The following is a 13,869-nucleotide window of genomic DNA, read 5'->3' on the forward strand; positions in this document are numbered from 1 at the left end:
CATCATCTTCATTTATTTTTGCTGCTCGCTTGGCAGTTCATAGACAAAACAATTAAATGGGGGTCTCTAAATATTTTTGTCGGATTTCGGGTTCCGGCAGACCCTTGAGGTTCGAACACTGGGGTGCACGCGAAGATCTTTCCCCTACCAGCTCACGTCTCGAAATCTCGCAAGGATCAAGGCTAGAAAGAAGAACACACAAGGGACACGAGATTTATACTGGTTCAGGCCACCATTGTGGTGTAATACCCTACTCCAGTGTGTGGTTTGGTGGATTGCCTCAGGGGCTGATGATGAACAATACAAAGGGAGAACAGCCTCGCGAGGGGCTGTTCTTGAGCTGGTGCGATGAACTGCTCGGGTGAGTTCGATAGCCTCTCTCTAGTGTATGCATGATCTGGATCCGACCCCCCCTCCCTGTGGTGGCTAGTCCTATTTATAGAGGGAGGCCCTGGGCCTCTTCCCAAATAATGAGCGGGAAGGGCGCCAACAACTGGCCATTTTGAAGGGGAACATCTAGTACACTTATCCTGACTAAAGTTGGTCTTCGGCTGCCAAAGGCTCTGACGATGACGCCGTCCTGGGCTCCACGATGACCTCCATCCTGCCGCTCTGCTGGTCTTGGTCTTGTTGCACCAAAACGGTAACCTTTGCATGATGCCTTGGCCTGTGCTTGCCCCCTTTGCACCGAAGGGGAAACAAGGACACTGCGCAGGCCGGCGCCTGCCTGGTCTCGATCGTCATGGCTTGCGTCATGGGATCCTCACGAGGTGCCCCTACCTTGATCTCTCCGCCTCCTCGCGAGCCTGCCTGATGAGGCTGCTCCTGAGGAAGCTCCCTATCGTCCGCCCCGCGAGGCTTGGCCCCTCGCGAGGGTCTTGAGCTTGAGCTGATGAAGCTGGGCTGCGCTGGGCCCCCACTTGAGCCACGCCGTAGGCCGCAAGCACGCAAGTCTAGGGACCCCTGTTCCCAGAACGCCGACAGTAGCCCCTGGGCCCAAGGCGCGCCCAGACTTGGCTTAGCAGAGAAGCGAAGGGCAAGTGCGAAGCGCCATGGGCCCCAATAGCCTGCAGCCTTGGGCGCCGCGTGGCGGTTGATTGGATGTGGGCGCCTCCGCTTCCCCACGATGCCTCATAACACGCCCGGGTAGGCGGACCCGTGGTTGCACACAGCCATTCCCCTTTCGCCGCCCGCGTGTTTCCTGCCCTTCCTTCTTCCTCAGGCTCCAACCTCCGCCTCCAATCCAACTCGAACTCTTCCCCCTTCCCATTGCCATGGCGCCAACGAAGAAGGAAAAGGGGAAGAAGCCCGCGTCGTCGTCCCGCTCGCCTCCGGCGGTGGCCCCCGCCGTTGACCGGTCCATCATACTCAATCCCGAAGCTTTGAACAAGGTCCGCCCTGCCCTTGCCACCATCTTCAACGAATGCGGCCGAACCATGATCTGGCCTGTGTCCCATGGCTCCTTTGATAGGGTCATCACGGAGGTCCGGTTCTTCGCTGATGCCCTATGGGCGGGTCTGGTTCCCCCCTTTTCCGCTTTCTTCAATGCAGTGATCTCCCATTATCAGATCCACATGATGCACCTTGGGCCTGAGTCCATTACCCTCCTAGTTGTCTTCGCTTTTGTTTGCGAAGCAATGGTGGGCATTCCTCCTTCCCTTGCCCTGCTGCGCCATTTCTTCTCTTTGCGTCTGAGCGACCCCACTCGATGCTCGGGGTGTGTGAGCTTCCTCGCTGTGCCGGAGACGACTGCTTCAGGTATCGATTTCAACCTTCCTCCTCCTGAGGCCAGGTTCAGAGAGCGGTGGTTGTACGTGGATGTCGGAATGCCCAGCCCCCCGCTCTCGCACCCAACCTTGCCTGCTGTTCCCAACTCGGGCTGGGGTCATGAGACGCTCGCGAGCCCCCGGCTCGCCTTTGTCTAGTGCCGCTTCGAGAGTTTGAGGGCGCTCGATGTGACGGTGCCTAAGGTGGTGAAGGAGTTCCTCCAGTGCCGCATTGCTCCTCTCCAGCGCCACTCTCAACGGATGTGGGACTATGCGGGGCACAAAGACCGCATGCGGCTTCAGGAGGAGGACCTGGCGCCTGAAGCGCTGGGGACGGTGCTCAGGGTCGTGAGTGGCGATCCTTCCCCGGGCAGCCTTCGACATGATGGTGCCCTCTTGAATCTTTGTTCGGGCAGGGCCAATTTCATGAGGCAGATGCCCAGCTTTGACGAGTGGGGGCTGCGCCCAGCTAGCCTCACGGGGCCCCGCGAGAATCCATTCGCTGTGGTTGCTCTTCCAGTCGCTCAAAGCGGCTCTGTCTCAAGTGATGGAGCGGGGAGACAAGAACCGCCGGGAGCTGAAGGGGATGATGTTGAGATGCTGACGCCACGCGGAGCCCCAAAGGTTGCATCTCCTGAAGCCCGTCCTGGAGCAGTGGCAGGCAAGGAGTTGCGGCCTACGGCTCCCGAGGTTGGGGCTCTCGAGGTCCCCTCCGTTCCTCATGAGGCGGCGCCTGGTGGCGTCCCCCAGGCCGGTCCCCTTGGCGCTGATCACCTCGACGCCTCTTCCATGCTGCAGACCGACCCCTGAGCCGAGCGCTTAGGCTGGTTCCGCGTAGACTTTGAGGCCCTCCACAAGAGGAAGGAGGCCTTGGGTGGTGACGATCGCCCCTGCCGCCTGTTGAAGCGCAGGAAGTACTTCGCCATGGACGAGTAAGTTCTCTTCTTTCTTTGCTCCTTTACTTCTCTGTTCTGGCAGCTGACCGCGGCCTTTCAGGGCCCTTCCTGCCGAATTCGCGGAGACGGCCAAGGAGCCATCCCCCCAAGCTTCGTCCTCACTGCTGACCCTTGGCGCGCCGAGCTCGAGAAGCGCCCCTGCCACTCGGTTGGTAGGAGAAGTGGCCCATCCCGCTGGGTACCTTGAGCCTGCGCGCCTGCTGTCCTACCTTCATGAGTTTCCCTAGGGCACAGCCAGCTTGCCCCGTGCTCCTTCCTTGATCGTGGATGGCAGCTGGCTGAAGTCAGTCTTGAGCTCATCTTCTAGGGACGGATCGGCGCCAGGCCGGGATCCTGGCGAGGTCCGTCCGACGATCGCTGGGGCACTAGCCCCGCGCCGGGAGGGAGCATGCCACTTCAGGGCCCTCCGCGTACGCTAGTGGCAGAGGGTGACGTGGAAGACGTGCGTAGGCGCGCTCGGGAGCGTCGCGCTCTTTGTCAAGAGTTCCTTCAGGGGGTGGCAGATGCGGTGAGCCGGATCGGGGCGGAGCTTGCTCGCGAGGATGCGCGCCTTGAAGCCGAAGGCTTGCGCCTTGCTGAGGATAGGCGCAAGCTGAAGGTAGCCGTCGCCCTCGCGCGTCACCAGCGTGACCTTGACAACGCGAAGGCTGAAGCATCACTGGCGGCCTCGCGAGAGGCCTGCTCCCAAGCCGTGGAGGAGGCCCGGGAAGCAGACCGACGGCGCAAGGATGCGGAGGAGCGCGTGTGGGAGCTCCAAACCTAGAGTAACTCTCTGGAGCAGCAAGTGGAACTACGCCAGGCGGCCCTTGTGTCGCTGAAGGAGGCTTCCGTCAACCAGGTGGAGCTCTTGAAGCGCGAGGAGGCGCTGACACTGGAGGCCGCCAAGTGCAACCTTGACCTCGAGCGGTTGGAGACGAGGGAGCGCCTGGTGACCCAGGCGGAGGATGACATCGCTGCACGCGAAGCCCGAGTCCAGGAAGAGGTCGACCGCCGCATGGCGGAAGCTCGCTCAGCTCTCGAGCGCGAATATGAAGCAAGGTTGGAGCTGATCAGGGCCGAAGCTAAGGGTAGGACCGCGACCCTCAGGGCCAAATTGGCTGAAGTGACGCGGGGTGCGGACTCCTTCGCAGCCGCCCTTGGCACAACGTAGGCGGAGCTGGCCTCTTCCCGCGCCGAGCTGCTTCTTCTCCAACAGAGGGTTGAAAGTGCCAAGGCCATCGGTCGGCGGAATGAGGACGAGATCCATCAGCGGCGGATTCTGGAGCATGAGCATGCCCCCATGCTCTGAACGCTCAGGGAAAGGGCTAACACAGACTTGAGCAACATTTGCGAGGCTGTCGCCAAGGAGCCGCATGAGACCAACTATGCCGGCAACCTCTAGTATTTCACTGACATGGCGACGCTTCTAGAGAACCGCTCCGAGAGGTCTCGTTGGCTTGTCGAGGAGAGGAGCCTAGCCTTGCTCGGGCGCGCCTTCTCTCGTGTCTTCAGCTATCTGCAGGACAGGGACCCCCACTATGATTTCGATGCCGCCATCGCACCGGTGCCCGTAGCCATCCGGGTCGATCTGGCGCAATGGGTGGAGGATAACGTGGACACCCTCGTCAAGGCCTTCGCATCTGATGATGACGCCGTGATCGTGGCCGCCGATGAGGGCAGCGTTGTGGACGGGCCTGGCACTGATGGAGGTGCTGGTGGTGGTGGTGATGATGTCAGTGACGCCAGCGATGCCTCTAGAGGCGCCCCAGAAGACGCAGCGAGTGATATGTCCGACTGATCATATGTCGCTGCTGTTTACCCTGCATGAAGAAGGCTTGGGCTTGGCCCTGAAGATTGTAAGAGCATTTTGGGAGGGGAAGCCCCTCATGTAAAGATTTGCGATCAGTACCCTGGTAAGCATAACGCTGTGTGTGAGCTTAGCTACTGTCCCGGTGATGGGTCAGCTCACTTGTTTACCTTTTGGCCCCGACGAGTCCCGAGCGGGCTTGCGGGGGCCGCAGCGCTTCGAGTGTCTTCTGGGTGAACCCATTGATCCTGTGATGAGAACCTCCGGAGAGGGTGCGACGACAGCGGTCCGGATTGTAGGCGTGCTCGGCCTGGCCCGGCTCGTGAGGGGCTCACGAGGGGAGGCAGCTGACGCTAACTTTGGACGCAAAGCCGAAACCAGAACACGAGAGATTGCTCGAACGAGGCTAAACACCCCTTCCCCAAACACACGCAAGTCTCAAGCCCAAATCGAACTTAAATTCAAATCGAAGAAACTCGTCAATAGAGGAAAAGGCAAAAAGCAAAAAGCCACGTCCGACACCTAGTCTAGTCTTCGACGTCTTCTCACCAGCGCGGAACTAAGTGTGCCACTGGGCGTGGGCGGGAGCCCCCGAGGCCCGAGGGCGGCTCTCTGGAGACTCCGGCACGTGTACAACCCCACTCATTATTACTGAGAGTGTCACGGGTCGGCGAGCTTCATAGGTACCGGCCTTGCTTCATATCGCGAGACGAGGGGCCCGCATTGCGCCAAACTCTACCACCATTGACGGCGGCCGGAGACCAAGTACGACGCCAATGGGATAGAGCGGTCGCCAGCGGTTCCCCCGACGACCACGGGTCCTCAGCCGGGGGCAGGCCCTAAGGCACCTCCCCGGCAGAGGGCCTACCTCCTGAGAACGCCTTGCGCTGAGTGCCGCGGGGACGAACCCGGATCTGGGCCCCTCTCCTGCAGTCCTCGGTGCCCTCCTCCCGAGGGGTAATAGGCTGCAGGATTGGGGCAGCCATCTGCTGCACTGACTTGTACCTCCTGTGACCCATTGTTAGCATAAGCTTGCTCCTGAGGAATTAGTGGTACCAGATAGTTGATGCCACCGGCGCGATCGTCGTGGCCCTCTTGGGGTTCCTGAAAGAGCTCAGCTTCTGGTGTCTCCTCGCCTTAGCCTGGCCCGAGGAACGAGCCATGGTCTTCTTCCATTGCGCACTCTCAATCCATCATGTGGGGCACATAAGCTTCTGGCGCCACCGCCCCGCGGTTCTCGCTGTAGTGCCCCACATGCCATGCAGTCCGACCTGGAGCGTTGTCTTGAGGGTGGCGGCGTGGTGGTCCACCGAGGCCGAAGGTCGCGGCGTGCACTCCTTCGCCGGCCGGAGATGGGGCCGGCGCGACTTGACGCTCGGTGCTGATGGCCGGGTTGGCGTTGAGTAGGGCCTGGAGTCCGCTCGGAGTTGCGTGAGCACGTATGGGGCCACCATACGACCCACCCTGGATCTGGGGTGGTAGATGGACGCAGAAAGGAGGTGCTCCTGAGGCGGTGGCGTCCAGGAGCTCGGCTACTCGCTCCAACAACACGTCGCGGCCGCCCTCCAGCAGACGGCACCGTAGCAACTCTCGGTCCATCGTGAGCGCGGCCCTGGAGTTCTCCTGCTCCCGTCGGGTGTGCGCCACTGTGGCCGCGGCGTGGTTCGAAGCTCTTGCTGCTGACCGCACCTGCCGCGGTGTGAGGGCAGGAGGCGTTTGGCGCTCGTCGCCCGCGCCCTGCAGTGCCCTGTGGAGCGCGAGCTGCCAGAGGCGCAAGGTTGAGGTTGCCCTGGGCTGGCGGCACGGCGTGGACGGGCCACGCCGCCCAGCGGTCGTTGTTGGTTGTCGGGTCGCTTGACATCTGAACGGCGAGGCGATGAAACGCGAGGAGGCGGAAGAAGGATTCCGGTGTACCCCTACCTGGCGCGCCAAATGTTGGATTTCGGGTTCCGGCAGACCCTTGAGGTTCGAACACTGGGGTGCGCGCGAAGATCTTTCCCCTACCAGCTCATGTCTCGAAGGCTCGCAAGGATCTAGGCTAGAAAGAAGAACACACAAGGGACACGAGATTTATACTGGTTCAGGCCACCATTGTGGTGTAATACCCTACTCCAGTGTGTGGTGTGGTGGATTGCCTCAGGGGCTGATGATGAACAATACAAAGGGAGAACAACCTCGCGAGGGGCTGTTCTTGAGCTGGTGCGATGAACTGCTTGGATAAGTTCAGTCGCCTCTCTCTCTAGTCTATGCGCAATCTGAATCCGATCCCTCTCTACTGAGGTGGCTAGTCCTATTTATAGAGGGAGGCCCTGGGCCTCTTCCCAAATAATGAGCGGGAAGGGCGCCAACAATTGACCATTTTGAAGGGGAACATCTAGTACACTTATCTTGACTAAAGTTGGTCTTCGGCCGCCAAAGGCTTTGACGATGACGCCGTCCTGGGCTCCACAATGACCTCCATCCTGCCATTCTGCTGGTATTGGTCTTGTTGCACCAAAACGGTAACCTTTGCCTGATGCCTTGGCCTGTGCTTGCCCCCTTTCCACCAAAGGGGAAACAAGAACACTGCACAGGTCGGCGCTCGCCTGGCGCCCGCCTGGTCTCGATCGTCATGGCTTGCATCACGGGATCCTCATGAGGTGCCCCTGCCTTGATCTCTCCGCCTCCTCGCGAGCCTGCCTGATGAGGCTGCTCCTGAGGAAGCTCCCTGTCGTCTGCCCCGCGAGGCTTGGCCCCTCGCGAGGGTCTTGAGCTTGAGCTGATGAAGCTGGGCTGCGCTGGGCTCCCACTTGAGCCACGCCGCAGGCCGTAGGTAGGCAAGTCAGGGGACCCCTATTCCCAGAACGCCGACAGAAGCCCCCGGGCCCAAGGCGCGCCCGGACTTGGCTTAGCAGGGAAGCGAAGGGGCAAGTGCGAAGCGCGGTGGGCCCCAATAGCCTGCGGCCTTGGGCGCCGCGTGGCGGTTGATTGGACGTGGGCGCCTCCGCTTCCCCACGATGCCTCATAACACGCCCGGCTAGGCGGACCCGTGGTTGCACACAGCCATTCCCCTTTCGCCGCCCGCGTGTTTCCTGCCCTTCCTTCTTCCTCGGGCTCCAACCTCCGCCTCCAATCCAACTTGAACTCTTCCCCCTTCCCATTGCCATGGCACCAATGAAGAAGGGAAAGGGGAAGAAGCCCGCGTCGTCGTCCCGCTCTCCTCCGGTGGTGGCCCCCGCCGTTGACCGGTCCATCATACTCAATCCCGAAGCTTTGAACAAGGTCCGCTCTGCCCTTGCTACCATCTTCAACGAATGCGGCCGGACCACGGTCTGGCATGTGTCCCATGGCTCCTTTGATAGGGTCGTCATGGAGGTCCGGTTCTTTGCCGATGCCCTGTGGGTGGGTCTGGTTCTCCTCTTTTCCGCTTTCTTCAATGCAGTGCTCTCCCATTATCAGATCCACCTGATTCACCTCGGGCCTGAGTCCATTACCCTCTTGGCTGTCTTCCCTTTTGTTTGTGAAGCAATGGTGGGCATTCCTCCTTCCGTTGCCCTGTTGCGCCATTTCTTCTCTTTGCGTCTGAGCGACCCCACTCGATGCTCGGGGTGTGTGAGCTTCCTCGCTGTGCCGGAGACGTCTGCTTCAGGGATCGATTTCAGCCTTCCTCCTCCTGAGGCCAGGTTCAGAGAGCGGTGCCTGTACGTGGATGTCGGAGTGCCCAACCCCCCTCTCTCGTACCCAACCTGGCCTGTTGTTCCCAACTCAGGCTGGGGTCATGAGACGCTCGCGAGCCCCTGGCTCACCTTCGTCTGGCACCGCTTCAAGAGTTTGAGGGCGCTCGATGTGACAGCGCCTAAGGTGGTGAAGGAGTTCCTCCAGTGCCGCATTGCTCCTCTCCAGCGCCACTCTCGACGGATGTGGGACTATGCGGGGCACAAAGACCACATGCGGCTTCAGGAGGAGGACCTGACGCCTGAAGCACTAAGGACGGTGCTTAGGGTCCTGACTGGCGATCCTTCCCCGTGCAGCCTTCAACATGATAGTTTCTTTTGGTTTGTTGCAGTAGATCAAGCTAAATTCGAGAGAGAAAAATTCAGTTCACCTTTGTGTGTTTTTTCATATCGTCTTACATGTCAAGCACCAAACCGACACCGCGGCTTCTACTGCTAGTGCTAGTGTGGATGTTTAGCAAGTTCAACTACAAGTCTATGTCGAGTTCAGGTACATTGTCGTGGACGGCCAAGTTCAGGGATGCCTCTATGCCTAAGGCAAGTTGACGCACTTTAACCAGTACTTTGTAATAGTCCTATTTATTACTTTGATCTTGTACAGCAAGTTGAGAACATATCTGTTGATCTGACATGTTAATTAGGGATTTAGTTTTCTCTCATTCTTTTAGGAGAATTAACCTTGGGTGGTGTGTAGCACATAAAATGCATGCCCTCCATATGTTCGCTATATTGCTGCAGTAGGATTTTAGATTTTTCGTTCTACCTTGGTTGCACTGAATACGTGACATGTTGTGAAATAATTAAGTACGGAATTCTGAGGCACTCTTGCTGTATACACATGGTATGACTATTCTGAAAAAGATAAAATTATAAAAGCAGATAAGTTCACGGGTTCACCGGTGGAAGTCCGAGGAATAAAAAGATCAAAGAAAAGGAGAGTTCAGAAAATGGTAGTACTATGTGATGTTGGCTGATGTCTCCTGTTTCCTGAAGCCCCTGCTGCTTGCTAGCTACTTGTTGTGCGTGCGCGTTTGTGTGCTGCTGCTGTTTGTTGCTGCAGCAGGGTGATGAGAGAGAGAGAGACAGATATCAAATGGAATGATCTTCCACATTGACTAACTCGTGACACACTTGGTTCAGTTTCTAAATTTAATCTAGTTCAATTAGAGTTTTAATTCAGTTCAAAGACTATTGCTATTTATCTCCTTGATGTTCAATTTTCTGTTCTGTTGTTTGCCCCAATTGATCCTTGTGTTAATATTTTTATATGTTGTGCACTTATGATCCCATAGTGAAGTGAAAAATGACAAGCGAGCTAAGTACTAGTTCGGAAAGTTTGCAAGTTTGAACACATAAACCTAAAAAATTTCATTGAAAAAGTTTGGTTTGCCTATTCCGTGAAAATGTCTTGCTAAAGAAATATCTCTTGTGCACTTATTTTATTCTGCGCCCCGCCGCCGCCTCCCATCCCGCGCACCGCCCGCGTCGCACCGCCGCCCGGCCACCCCGCGCCCCGCTGTTGCCCGAGCCTCCTGTCAGCTACGCGCCTCGCACTTCAGCGCGTAGGCCGTTCAACTCCGCCACCCCAGGCCGTTCACGTCCGCCACGAGTGCCAGTTCAATGCCGCCCCGACAACCCAACGCACGTGGAGAACTACAAAAGAGGTTCAGATTCTGAACTTTTGAACTCCAAGAGGTTCAGTTCGGAACTTGGTATGGTGGGTGTACTACTGATAAGCTCAAACTTCAGTAAAAGATTTCTGACAATAGATAAATGTGTGTATGCAAAGTGTTGTGTGATGGGATGTGGCATGTGGCTGGGTTAATTAGCTAGAGATCTCAATTAGCTATGCCGGGGCAGATCCTTTGTGTCTGTATAGTTTAGGCCAAGAAGAGAAGCAAACGTGCTGCTCATCATTTGCCATCATCCATATCTACTCAAATTATGTTCATCTTTTTCAGTTCATCTTTGAAATTTTGGTCCATTTTCTGTTGGCAGGATGCGTAAAAAAATCGAAGGCAGCAACTCAAAAATAGATGAATGTTGGAAGGAAGATGTATAAGGCTGCGAGGAAATGGCATCTTAAGGTCCGTTACCCTTCAACTTATAGACATATATGCTCAGTTATTGTTGTGTAACATAGAGTTACCTTGGATGTAAATGCTCCTTCTCTTGTGTATTTCAGTTCAACAATTGGTGGTTCTTCAGGTCACTTTAGCGTGCATTTTCAGTAGATCTGCCAGGCGAGGAGGACGACAGTGACGACTCCTTTAGATTTTTTTCGGTGTTGCTACATTGCCGGTGCAAATTGTGGAGAAGACGCGGTCCTAGGTGTGTGGCTGGTTGTGTGTGTGCATGCTAATTGCCGGCTATGTGTGTGCAGGGTACATCAAGTCGGCAGCCAGTGTACTAGGAAGTAGTGAGATGGAGGCATGAAACAGTGGAGCAGGTATGTGCGTCGAGCTGCCACTGCACTTGTGCGTATGCTACCTCAAATGAACTTGGCTAATTGTAATTGTTGCTACTAAACTGGTATGCGTGTGTTCCTTTTGGTAGCATGTTAATTCTTGTTAGAATGTACACTGATTATTGTTCCAGGAATGGAAGTTTTAGGAAGAATTTGATGCTTGCTGAGATACTGGAATGTGAGTCATTTCTGTATATGTTTCTAAAGTACAAGCAAAATCACATGGTGGATTAGTGGTGCTAATCTATCTCAGTTCAACTAGTTAAATAATCTCATTATACCTAGATGTGCTAACCAGTTTGACTGTCTTAGTTCAACCAGTTAAATTGTCTAGGTTCAAATATATTTACTGTGCCAAGACCAAATATTAGTTAATCCTTCTTCCACTTCCTCCACAAGAAATTGAGCTCTAAAAGATTCTGTGTTTCCACTTGCATAACAACTCATGGAACAACTTCGACAGACCTAGATAGTGTGAGCATCAAAATACAAAGCATAGTTTATCTCAGTTCAAGTACATAAGAAAAAATAAGTCCACTCTGTACAAACAACAGTAGATGCAGGAAGTTCAGTTTTGCTATATGTGATTGGTAATGCAGATGTGTTCTTTTGTGGTGGAGATTTCGTGAGTAAACTATGCAAACAATTTAAAAATACTCAAGTCCAACATGCAAACCAGTAGCAGTCCTATAGTGCAACATGCATCAAATTCAAAAATAGCAAACCTGACTTGAAACAAATTCACATCTGGTTGTTTATTTCATAGCTCATTGTCTCTAATATAAGCCAATGCTTCTATTATAATCTAGTTGTTTATTTTGTAGCTCGCTTTTCCTAATATAATGTTAAAGTCCACTAGATGAAAATTTCTCTGTGTTAGCTATATCAGTACTAGTGCTCATCGGTACAATAAAGTAACAATACTGATCAGTACAACTTACAAAGTAGCTTCAATCATAAGTTAGATTTCATCTGTGTTTCCATGTTATTTGTGTATAGTACAACGGGTATTGTATTCTGTTCATTTCATCTACTTGCCGGTTGTATGTCCAATTACATAAGCTTTTCCATGTTGTATTCGTGCAAGTTCATCCACCGCTGCGACCACGCCTCCCCCTCACGATTTCTCATTGATATTGCTGTATTCGTTCTTGTTTCGTGAGTTGCCTGATGGAAGTTCTGCAACTGTCAGTCCGGATGGAAGAAGGAGATCCGTCCAAAGTGAGAGTTTTGCGACGTCGACGTGCAAGTTCTACAATTTATCCGTCCAGATGGCAGAAGGAGATCAGTCCAACCGACGCATCTAAAAAGCAACATATGCAGAGCCATTCGCCCGAGGTATCGGAATAATTCTAATGTTTTTTTGTTCATTGGATTTCCGGATTGTTAGCGCAAGTAACACGTTCTGTTTTAAGTAAGCACTGTCTGCTTAGAAGTTGTGTTTAAAACCCATTTTTAATAGTGAAACAAGTAAATTAGTGTGGTAATGCTTTATTGTTATAGTTCTTAAGTGACTGAAATTTTGACCATGTGTTTAGAGTTAAGCAACTACATAAGTTGCATGATGTATTGATCTACTTGTCATGCTGAAGTTTATTGGCTTCTTAAAATTTCAGATATAAACAAGCTGGTGGCCGCCCATCTCTGCATGTATTTTATTTGGGATGTAAGTCTCTCTATAGATCATGTTATGAGTAATGCAATTGGACGAGGTTGCTAGGAAGATATATAGTTCACCTTTAATGTGATTTGCACTTCATCTTTATAGAGCCAAATCCTGGCGCGCCCAGCCGCTGCTCGTGAACCCCGCCTCCATCAGCTCCACTTCACCAGAGCCGTCAGTCCACAGGAGTAGGGGTAGCGGATCCCCTATAGCGGCCAAATCCCGGTGCGCCAAGCCGCTGCTCGTGAACCACGCCTCCATCAGCTCCACTACACCGGAGCCGTCAGTCCACAGGAGTAGGGGTAGCAGGTTCACCCGATGTCTGACGCCTTCTTCCATCTCCAAAAATCTTGTTTTTTGAGTTCAGTTCTTCGTCACATGTTTCACTAACTTACAAACACCTGAATCAGAACTCAATCTCGTGTGTTACCATCCTCTCATCTGGTCTGTTTTATTCTCAGGGACGCATTCATGGCTTCATTCAACAAGTGGAATGTGGGCAGATGTTGATCAACAAGTCTGCGGTATTAAGGTTAGCTGCTAGTACATATTATGGAGTTGGGGACATGAGGGAGCAAGTGGTACATGGATTGGTGGGTGTAGTCTTTGTAGGTTGAGTAGATTCTTGTTGAAACAACTCTTGTACAACTCTTTCTATCTCATTCATCTTTTTAGTTTTTGCATGGGGCATCTTCTAGCATATGATTGAAACCCATTTCCCGTTGTATTATGCATTTAAAAACTCATAAGTAGTTAAGAGTTCATTTGTGGTGGTTAGCAATTCAATAGCTAGAAAAAGGATACATCAGTTCAAATATGCTTGCCATAAGTATTTAAGAGTTTATTTGCGGTGGTTAAAAATGAAGATACTTTGTTCCGAGGACAACAACAACTAGAAGTTCAAATGCTGATGTGTTAAAAAACTCCAGCTACTTTGTTTAAGCTTTAGATGTCTTAATTTCTGCACCTCTATATAGAATTTGGTGGCTCACTTTTGCTAATTTTATGCAGTTCTCAGGTTAGAAAACGATCAGTTACATGTGTATTTAACAGCAGGTCCATGTATATTTAACAACAAGTCCATGTATTACTACATGAGAAGTACTGCTAGTGAGACTTAACTGCTCCATTCCAACAAACGTGTATACACAATCCTGGTTTGACAAACTACTCTGCTACTGCTGGTTTCAGTTCCCTCACTGGATTTGCAGGCTCACGACCATCCTCTAACACCCCGTCAATGCCACGAATTTGAAGGAGCTCCATGACTAGTATCTTTGAGTTCTAATGCTCCTAACGATCATTTGGAATCTTATCTTCAATATCTTGCTGATATGGAACAGTAGAATGTCGCAATATATACTTGTACAATTTTTTTAGTACTAACGACTAGTACTTGCCTTGACAGTACAACGGCATGCTTCGCTGCCGGTTGCGAGGATGTGCAACATATGTTTAAGCAAGCATTTATGTTTTATTACAAACAAAAATCTTTCCTCTGTTCCATAGAAGATTGTG

At 53.0% G+C, this 13,869-nt stretch overlaps 1 long non-coding RNA gene across 1 annotated transcript; it reads left to right on the forward strand.

Moving 5' to 3' along the window:
• Nucleotides 1–11,927: 11,927 nt before the first annotated feature.
• On the forward strand, nt 11,928–12,903 carry LOC119293565. Its single transcript, XR_005143111.1, has 4 exons — nt 11,928–12,026; nt 12,305–12,354; nt 12,457–12,660; nt 12,813–12,903. It is a non-coding gene; the product is annotated as an uncharacterized LOC119293565 (long non-coding RNA).
• Nucleotides 12,904–13,869: the final 966 nt, after the last annotated feature.

Source organism: Triticum dicoccoides, chromosome 4B (assembly GCF_002162155.2).
Source record: "Triticum dicoccoides isolate Atlit2015 ecotype Zavitan chromosome 4B, WEW_v2.0, whole genome shotgun sequence".
Taxonomy (NCBI): domain Eukaryota; kingdom Viridiplantae; phylum Streptophyta; class Magnoliopsida; order Poales; family Poaceae; genus Triticum; species Triticum dicoccoides.